We start from the raw sequence: 10,544 nt of genomic DNA, 5'->3' as shown, positions 1-10,544 counted from the left end.
GAGAGGAAGGGGCAATGGATGATATGGTCAGCAGTGCAGAAGGGCTTTGGTTTTCATTCTCCTCAATGGCATTTTGTTTTGGTTTATCTAGATGAGAAAAGATATATTAGGGCATTACTATGACTGTCTCTTGTAGGTTTGGAACTTACCCAGTTATGTATTTTGCCAGTGTGTTTGCTCTCCCAAACCATTATACAGGCAAGCTGCTGATGGTCCAGACAAACATGCAATAGCCACTGGTCCTTGTACTTGTCCATTCCCAACAAGTTCAAACACATGGCCCCCGATAGTAATGGGAGGCGGGAACGGCTGAAAACTGCTGAAGAACCTGGCAAAGCAAAAGGATGTGAAAGCCTTGCCGATCTTAACGGGAGGCCGAAGGCTACCTTGAGGAATGTGGGGGAGCACTCTTGTTCCTCTTGGCCCACAGGAGTGCTAAAAGAGTCACTTACAGTGGAAAGCCGGCAGCTCCGGCCTCAGTTCAGCTGCCAAGAATCCCACAGCTCAGGTCTCCCTCTCACTTTCTGATGATGTCATCAGGCCACAACTTTGGTATGTTGATTATGCACTTTAAAATTTAAAGGGACAAGAATGGGGTCAGGTTGCCACCTATGAGCTCAGACTTGCAAACGTTACAGGCCACCTTCTCCTGCAAGAGAGAAGACAAGATCATAGCGGTAAAAGCTGGGCAGAGAACTAGCTGTGCCTCTAGCCAAGCTGTTCCAGTACAGCTACAACACTGGCATCTATCTGACAAAGTGGAAAACTGCCCAGGTATGTCCTGTCCACAAAAAGCAGGACAAATGCAATCCAGCCAATTACCACCCCATCAGTCTACTCTCAATCATCAGCAAAGCGATGGAAGGTGTCAGCGACAGTGCTATCAAGCAGCACTTACTCACCAATAACCTGCTCACTGATGACCAGTTTGGGTTCCGCCAAGACCACTTGGCTCCCGACCTCATTACAGCCTTGGTCCAAACATGGACAAAGGAGCTGAATTCCAGAGGTGAGGTGAGAGCGACTGCCCTTGACATCAAGGCAGCATTTGACTGGGTGTGGCATCAAGGAGCCAGAGTAAAACTGAAGTCAATAGGAATCAGTAGAAAAGTGCTCCACTGGCTGGAGTCATACCTAGCACAAAAGAAGATGGTTGTGGTGGTTGAAGGTCAATCGTCACAGCCCCAGACCATCGCTGTAGGAGTTCCTCAGGGCAGTACCCTAGGCCCAACCATCTTCAGCTGCTTCATCAATGACCTTCCCTCCAACATAAGGTCAGAAATGGGGATGTTCGCTGATGACTGCAGTGTTCAGCGCCATTCGCAACTCCACAGATAATGAAGCAGTCCATGCCCACATGGAACAAGACCTGGACGACGTTCAGGCTTGGGCTGATAAGTGGCAGGTAACATACATGCCACAGAAGTGTCAGGCAATGACTATTTCCAACAAGCGAGAGACTAACCACCACCCCTTGACATTCAATGGCATTACCATCGCTGAATCCCCCACCATCAACAGCCTGGGGGTCACCATTGACCAGAAACTTAACTGGACCAGCCACATAAATACTGTGGCAACAAGAGCAGGTCAGAGGCTAGGTATTCTGTGGCGAGTGTCTCACCTCCTGACCCCCAAAGCCTTTCCACCATCTACAAGGCACAAGTAAGGAGTGTAATGGAATACTCTCCACTTGCCTGGATGAGTGCAGCTCCAACAATAGTCAAGGTCGACACCATCCAGGACAAAGCAGCCCACTTGATTGACACCCCATCCACCACCTTAAACATTCACTCCCTCCACCACCGGCATACCGTGGCTACAGTGTGTACCATCTACAGGATGCACTGCAGCAACCCGCCAAGGCTTCTTCGGCAGCACCTCCCAAACCTGCGACCTCTTCCACCTAGAAGGACAAGGGCAGCAGCCACATGGGAACACCACCACCTCCAAGTTACACACCATCCTGACTTAGAAGTATATCGTCGATCCTGCACCGTCGCTGGGTAAAAATCCTGGAACTCCCTACCTAACAGCACTTCACGGACTGCAGCAGTTCAAGGAGGCGGCTCACCACCACCTTCTCAAGGGCAACTAGGGATGGGTAATAAATGCTGGCATTGCCAGCGACGCCCTGATCCCATAAACAAATTTTAAAAAAAGATAGCTGATGGGAGCAGAGTTCAATGGAGTATAGTCCTTGAGGTTAACAAATTATACAGTACTATATATATATATATATATATATATATATATATATATATATAAAGATGGCAAGGAAGTATCAGGGAGACCAAGCAACTTACATTGGCTGGTCTGGTGAGATCATTAAACTTCCTGCACGGGAAAGTAGTTCTGTAAGTCAAGGAAGTGGCACTCACTGCCACAGCTACCTCTTTCCACAAAGTGCATGTACAATACATACCAAACAGGTCTTGTACCCTGATCCGAAACAGCCTGTCCCTCTTGTTCCATATTTTTGTTAGGAGGAAATCCAGGTCAAAGTTCCTGAAGTTTGGCTCTCCCTGCCATCTTTCAACTTCAATTTTCTATGCTGCTAGGTTTTATATCCTGCTATGCACCTGATTTCCACTTCTCACAATTTTCCATCACCCCACAGGTGTTCCTACTTATTAAAATTACAATTTCTGGTGCCTAATCGCTAATCTCAGTTGATGTTTAGTCCCACCTCCATTTTTTGTCCGTAACCCTGTAAGTTCCTCATCCTCAAATACCTGTCCAACTCCTTTTTAAAATTATTTATGGAATCAGCTTCCACCACCTTTTCAGGTAGAGTATTCCAGATCCCAACTGCTCTGAAATGGAAAAAATTATCATCGCCCCTCTAGATCTTTAGCCAATAATTTTAAATCTATGACCTCTAGTTATTGACCCACTGGCCACAGGGAATAGTCTTTCTCTATCTACTCAAAAAACCTCTTAGCATCTTGAAAATCTCAATTAGGTCACCTCTTAACCTTCACTGTTCCAAGGAGAACAGTCCTAACTTTTCCAACTTCTCATAACAGATGTCCCTCATTCCTGGTAAACCTCCTCTGTACCCTTCCTAAGGCCTTTACATCTTTCCTGAAGTGTGGTACCCAGAATTGACCACAATACTCCAGCTGAGGCCTAACCAGTGATTTATAAAGTTTCAGCATGTTCTCTTTATTTTTATATTCTGCTAGCTAAGGGTGGCCGGCGGTGGCGAGGCTTTTTTGAGGGCATGTTGTTGTGGGAAGGAGAGAGAGTGGGGGGGGGGGGGGGCCAGGGAGAGTGGGGGGGGGGGCAGGGGGTTGATGCACTATCAATTGTTACAAAAGACTGGAGATTGAGAAAGTAATAAACAGGCTTTTATTACCAAAGAACAGAGCATGCCTCTTGTGGTTGCCTGGTATCCAAAAGGGCCGGAGGCTGCCGAGCAGCGACCTTTATACCCAGCCATGAGGGTGGAGCCAGGGGCGGAGTCAGCTGAGGCATGCACAGACAAGTACAACAATATGCAAGAGTGAACAACAGTACTAACAGTGAACAACAGTACTAACAACAGTGGTGAACAACAATACTAACAACAGTGGTTTACCACATTCACCCCTTGTTTAGAATTGAGTCCGGCGGGGTGAAGTGCACTAAAAATTCGTGTACTGAAGTCTATCAGGAGGCCTTGTAAGCCGTCCTGAGCGTCGCAGCAGCGGCGGTGATGGTGCAGCATCCAACGTTGAACCCGGTGTCTCGTTCAGAGGTGTAGCAGGTGGCGGACCCTGGGGCTGCTGCATGCCGTCTACAGGGGTCAGAGCATGGGTAATGGGAGGTAGCGATGGTGGTCTCTCAGAGGCACCCGAAGGTGCGAGGTCTCGTGCGGGGACTGTGTCCTGGGGGTAGGCAGGAGTAGCGGTGGGTGGCGAAGAGGGTGTTTCAGGAGCACCCGCAGGTGCGAGGTCTCGAATGGAGACTGTGTCCTCCCGCCCGTCCGGGTACACCACGTAAGCATACTGCGGGTTGGCGTGGGGGAGGCTCACCCTCTCGACCAGGGGGTCCGCCTTATGGGTCCTCACGTGCTTCCGCAGTAGGACGGGACCTGGAGAAGTCAGCCATGTTGGTAGCGAAATCCCCAACGTGGACTTCCTGGGGAAGGAGAACATTCTCTCGTGAGGAGTGGCATTGGTGGGTGTACAGAGCAGCGACCGAATGGAATGGAGCGCCGCAGGGAGGACCTCCTGCCAGGAGGTCGGAAGGCCCTTAGATTTTATGTTTAAAAGGACTGCCTTCCAGACTGTCGCATTCTCCCTTTCCACCTGGCCGTTACCCCGGGGGTTGTAGCTGGTGGTCCTGCTTGTAGCAATGCCTCTCGCGAGCAGGTACTGCCGAAGTTCGTCGCTCATAAAAGATGAGCCCCTGTCGCTATGGATATAGCTAGGGAAACCGAACAATGCGAAGAGGTCATTCAGACATTTAATGACCGTGGTACTGATCATGTCCGAGCAAGGGATGGCAAACGGGAGTACTCATCAACTATATTGAGGAAGTACACATTGCGGTCAGAGGAGGGGAGGGGCCCTTTAAAATCGATGCTCAGCCGCTCGAAGGGGCACGTGGCTTTGATCAGGCTCGCTCTATCTGGCCTATAAAAATGCGGCTTGCACTCGGCACAGATCTGGCAGTTCCTGGTCATGGTCCTGACCTCCTCGATGGAGTAGGGCAGGTTACGGGATTTGATAAAATGGAAGAACCTGGTGACCCCCCGCGTGGCAGAGGTCATTGTGGAGGGTCTGTAATCTATCAACCTGCGCGTTGGCGCACGTACCACGTGATAGGGCATCTGGGGGCTCATTGAGTTTCCCGGGCCAGTACAAGATATTGTAATTGTAGGTGGAGAGTTCGATTCTCCACCTTAATATCTTGTCATTCTTGATTTTGCCCCGCTGCTTATTATGAAACATAAAAGCTACTGAACGCTGGTCAGGGAGCAGGGTAAATCGTTTTCCGGCCAGGTAATGCCGCCAATGTCGCACAGCTTCCACAATGGCCTGGGCCTCCTTTTCGACAGAGGAGTGTCGAATCTCGGGGCCCTGGAGGGTCCTTGAGAAAAAGGCCACGGGTCTCCCCGCCTGGTTAAGGGTTGCAGCTAGGGCAAAGTCGGATGCGTCGCTCTCCACTTGAAAAGGGAGGGACTCATCCACAGCGTGCATTGTGGCCTTCGCAATATCGCTTTTTATGAGAGTGAAGGCTGCACACGCCTCTGCTGTCAGGGGGAAGGAGGCGGACTTGATGAGGGGTCGGGCTTTATCCGCATAGTTGGGCACCCACTGAGCATAGTAAGAGAAAAACCCCAGGCATCTCTTCAGTGCTTTCTGGCAGTGGGGGAGGGGGAGCTCCATAAGAGGGCGCATTCTATCGGGGTCTGGGCCGATGACTCCGTTCTCCACTACGCAGCCAAGAATAGCAAGGCGCTTAGTACGAAACATACATTTGTCTTTGTTGTCTGTGAGATTCAGCCGCTGGGCCGTACGGAGGAATTTCCCTAGATTAACGTTGTGGTCCTGCTGGTCGTGGCCGCAGATGGTGATGTTGTCTAGATATGGGAAAGTGGCCTGGAACGCGTTCTGGTCAACCATCCGTCCATCTCCTGTTGGAAGACAGAAACTCCATTGGTGACGCCGAAGGGAACTCTGAGAAAGTGATAGGGCCGACCGTCAGCTTCAAAAGCTGTGTACTGGCGGTCCTCAGCCCTGATGGGGAGCTGGTGATATGCCGACTTCAGATCGTCGAGAACACCTTGTATTGTGCTATCTGATTGACCATGTCAGATATGCGGGGGAGTGGGTATGCATCCAACTGGGTGTAGCGATTGATCGTCTGGCTGTAGTCAATAACTAGGCGCTGTTTTCCGCCAGTCTTCACCACCACCACTTGTGCTCGCCATGGGCTATTGCTGCTCTCGATAATCCCTTCCTTCAGGAGTCTCGCTACCTCGGATTTAATGAAACCCCTATCCCCGGCACTGTAACGCCTACTTTTGGTAGCGATGGGCTTACAGTCGCAGGTGAGGTTAGCGAACAAGGAGGGGGGGGGGAGGAGACTTTAAGGGTGGAGAGGCTGCAAATGGCGCGCGGCGGGCGATTTAAAAACTGCTGGCTGCAGACCGTAAGAGGGGGGAGGGGTCCACCGTACGCTAAAGTGACACTCTTAAGGTGGCACTGAAAATCCAACCCCAGTAGGACGGCAGCGCAGAGATCGGGCAGGACCAGAAGTTTAAAATTTTTGTATTCAGTACCCCGCACTGAAAGAGTCACCATACAGTAGCCACCGACTTCCGCTGACTGGGCTTTGGAAGCCATAGAGATGCGATGACGCATCGGCAGGACCGGGAGATAGTAACTGCGCACCGTGTCGGGGTGTATAAAACTCTCCGTGCTCCCGCTGTCAAAAAGGCAGGTAGTGGCGCGGCCGTTTACCGTAATGTCCATCATGGACCTGGACAGTTGATGCGGGAGAGATTGATCCAGCGTCACGGAAGCCAGCGTATGTTCAAGCGCGTCGATGCGGTCGTCCGATGAGGCGGTGGAGTCCGGGTCCCCCGTAACCGAAGTCGGAGGCGTCCAAGATGGCGGACAAAATGGCGGCGCCCACGGTCCCGATCCCCACGCGGCTGGGGGAGCCCAAGATGGCGGGCAAGATGGCTGCGCCCACGGTTCGCACGTGGCGCTTGCTGGCGTTAGCGGTCTTCCCTTTGCAGGCGCTAACGTAGTGACCTTTCTTCCGCAGCCGGAGCAGGTAGCATTCTTTGCGGGGCAGCGTGCTCTAGGGTGTTTAGCTTGGCCACAAAAATAGCATTTTTGTGCCTTGGACATCGCTGCAGCAGTCGGAGGTGGCGGTCCCATGGCCCAAGATTGCGGCGTCCACGGCGCGGGGCGATTAGGGAGAAAGCGTCCATATTTCTGTGGGCCGCATCGAGCGAGAGGGACACTGCCTTTGTCAGGTCTATTTCACCCTTCTCCAGCAGCCTCTGCCGGAGTAGTCGGACCTTAGACCCGCAACGAAAGCGTCTCATATCAGTCCCTCCGCATGTGCCGCGGCCGATACTCTCCTTGCAGTCGCAGCCGCGTCCGAGTACCCGCAGTGCCCGTAGGAAGGCCTCCACCGATTCCCCGGGCTGCTGTCTGCGAGATCTTAAAAGGTGCCTGGCATAGACCGTGTTAACCGGGCGTGCATACTGCCCTTTCAGTAGGTCGATAGCCGCCGCGTAGGTCGTCGCATCTTGGATTAAAGTATAGACTTGGTGGCTCACCTTCGAGGCCAGGATTTTCAGTTTATTTTCATCAAGAGTCACGGTCGAGGCTTCCATACGCCTCAAAGCAACGCAGCCATTGTGCGAATTTAGTCGACGAACCCGCTTCTTGGGGGTCTAGGTCCAGGCATGTTGGTCTGAGGGCTCGCAGCAGCGCCTGCTGCTCAGCGTTTTGCACCATCGGTTGATCAGCATCCGCAGCCAACATTTAACTTTGGTAATAAAATTGATGCACTATCAATTGCTACAAAAGACTGGAGATTGAGAAAGTAATAAACAGGCTTTTATTACCAAAGAACAGAGCATGCCTCTTGTGGTAGCCTGGTATCCAAAAGGGCCGGAGGCTGCTGAGCAGCGACCTTTATATCCAGCCATGAGGGTGGAGCGGGGCGGAGTCAGCTGAGGCATGCACAGACAAGTACAACAATATGCAAGAGTGAACAACAGTACTAACAACAGTGGTGAACAACAATACTAAACAGTGGTTTACCACAGGGGGGGCGAGGGAGAGAGTGGGGGGGGAGGGGAGAGAGAGAGAGAGAGAGAGAGAGAGAGAGAGGAGGGAGAGAGAGAGAGGGGGAGGGAGAGAGAGATGTGCAGTTAAAATTGGAGACAAACAAACAAAATACTTCCCACAGGGGCGGGGGGTGACGCAGGGCTCGCCAATCTCACCGACACTCTTTAATATTTACATTAATGGATTGGCAAAACTACTTGAACAATCTACAGCACCCGGCCTCACCCTATATGAATCCAAGGTTAAATTCCTCCTCTATGCCGACGACCTGGTTCTGCTGTCACCAACTAAGGAGGGTCTACAGCAGAACCTGGACTGCTGGAGTCGTACTGCCAGACTTGGGCCCTGACAATAAATCCCCAAAAAACCAAAGTCCTTGTGTTCCAGCAAAGATCCAAACAACATGGACCCACAATAAATTTCACAGTAGGAACAACCAAAATTGAACAAACCACTCACTACACATACTTGGCTTAAAAATCAGTTCTACGGGAAACTTCAAAATGGCTGTGAATGAACTGAAAGAGAAAGCAAGAAGGGCTTTCTATGCCATCAAAAAATCAATCCAAATAGAAATCCCAATTAGCATTTGGCTCAAAATTTTCAAATCAGTAATTGAACCAATTGCACTCTATGGCAGTGAGGTCTGGGGACCACTAACACAACAAGATTTTGCAAAATGGACAAACACCCAATTGAGATCCTACATGCGGAATTCGGTAAAAGTATCCTCCGGACTCAAAGGAAAACAGTAAACAACGCATGCAGGGCGGAACTAGGCCAATACCCATTAATAATCACTATCCAAAAAAGAGCCACCAAATTTTGGAATCACCTACAAATGAGCAACCCCCAATGCTATCACTACGACGCCCTGAAATGCAAGAGCTGACCATAAAGAAGAATACCCTCAGTCAACTAGCCCTGGGACTCAATAAAGTAACTAATAACAATACTAACAATAACCAGCCCCAGGACAGTGACAGGGTAACACAAAGAATTCGACCCAACACAATCGTCGCTAAGCAAAAGGAAAAATATCTGTCATATTGGGCAGAAACAACAAAAACCCAAAGCAAACTCAATTGCTACTTGGCCCTAAACAGACAATACAACACAGCTGATTACCTGACCATGGTAAAGGATAACAAACTGAGAAGAACCTTGACAAGGTACAGACTTAGCGAACATAGCCTAGCGATCGAAAAAGGCAGACACAGGCAGACCAGGCTGCCAAGAGAAGACAGGATATGCTCTCACTGCAGTCAGGGAGTAGTTGAGACAGAGATGCACTTCCTCACAGCCTGTGGAAAAGTATCAGGGCATCAGAGAGAATTTCTATCAAAAATTCTCACAAATATGCCCTGAATTCAGAAATCTGACTGACAACCGAAATCTCCCATTCCTGCTGGGGGAGGAGAGAAGCTGTGTAGCACTGGCGGCACACTAGGTTACAGCTTGCCATGAACAGAGGGACAACCAGTGGACTAGGACAAGAGTATATATAAACAAGGCGAAAAATGTGTTTGTAAGCTCAGGATGTACCTGTTTATACACTGTATGAATGGAACCGCGTTTATGTGTTCAACCATAAATGTGTTTTGATGCTTTGGCAACATAAGATGTACCTTATCATGCCAATAAAGCGATTTGTATTGTATTGTATTGAGAGAGGGGGAGGGAGAGAGAGAGAGAGAGGGGGAGGAGAGAGAGAGAGAGGGGGAGGGAGAGAGAGAGAGGGGGAGGAGAGAGAGAGAGAGAGAGGGGGAGGGAGAGAGAGAGAGAGAGGGGGGGGAGGGAGAGAGAGAGGGGGGAGGGGAGAGAGAGAGGGGAGAGACAGAGAGAGAGAGAGAGAGAGAGGAGGGAGGAGAGAGAGAGGGGGAGGGAGAGAGAGGGGGAGGAGAGAGAGAGGGGGAGGGAGAGAGAGAGAGAGAGGGGGGAGAGAGACAGAGAGAGAGGGAGGAGAGAGGGAGAGAGAGGAGAGAGAGAGAGAGGGGGAGGAGAGAGGAGAGAGAGAGGAGAGAGAGAGAGGAGAGAGAGAGAGAGAGAGAGAGAGGGGAGGAGAGAGAGAGAGAGGGGGAGGAGAGAGAGAGAGAGGGGGAGAGAGAGAGAGAGGGGGGAGGGAGAGAGAGAGAGGGGGGAGGGAGAGAGAGAGAGAGGGGGAGGAGAGAGAGAGAGAGGGGGGAGGAGAGAGAGAGAGAGGGGGAGGGAGAGAGAGAGAGAGGGGGGAGGGAGAGAGAGAGAGAGGGGGGAGGGAGAGAGAGAGGAGAGGTGAGAGAGGGGAGAGAGAGAGGGGGAGAGAGAGAGAGAGAGAGGGGGGAGGGAGAGAGAGAGAGAGAGGGGGGAGGGAGAGAGAGAGAGAGAGAGAGAGTGAGGAGAGAGAGGAGAGAGGGAGAGAGGAGGAGAGAGAGAGAGGAGAGAGAGGAGGAGGAGGAGAGAGAGAGAGATGGGGAGGGAGAGAGAGAAGAGAGAGAGAGGTGGGAGGAGAGAGAGAGAGTGAGAGAGGGGGGGGAGAGAGAGAGAGAGGGGGAGGTCGAGAGAGAGAGAGGGGCGGAGAGAGAGAGAGAGGGGGGGAGGGAGAGAGATGAGAGAGGGGGAGGGAGAGAGAGAGAGGGAGGGAGAGAGAGAGAGAGGGGGGGGGAGGAGAGAGAGAGAGGAGAAAAGAGAGAGAGGGGAGAGAGAGGGAGGAGGGAGAGAGAGTGAGAGAGGGGGGAGGGAGAGAGAGAGAGAGGGAGTGGA

The sequence above is a fragment of the Somniosus microcephalus genome, chromosome 10 (genome assembly GCF_052327205.1).
Source record: "Somniosus microcephalus isolate GS21.2 chromosome 10, FLI_Smic_1.0, whole genome shotgun sequence".
Classification (NCBI taxonomy): domain Eukaryota; kingdom Metazoa; phylum Chordata; class Chondrichthyes; order Squaliformes; family Somniosidae; genus Somniosus; species Somniosus microcephalus.
Note: the sequence above shows the minus strand (reverse complement) of the source record.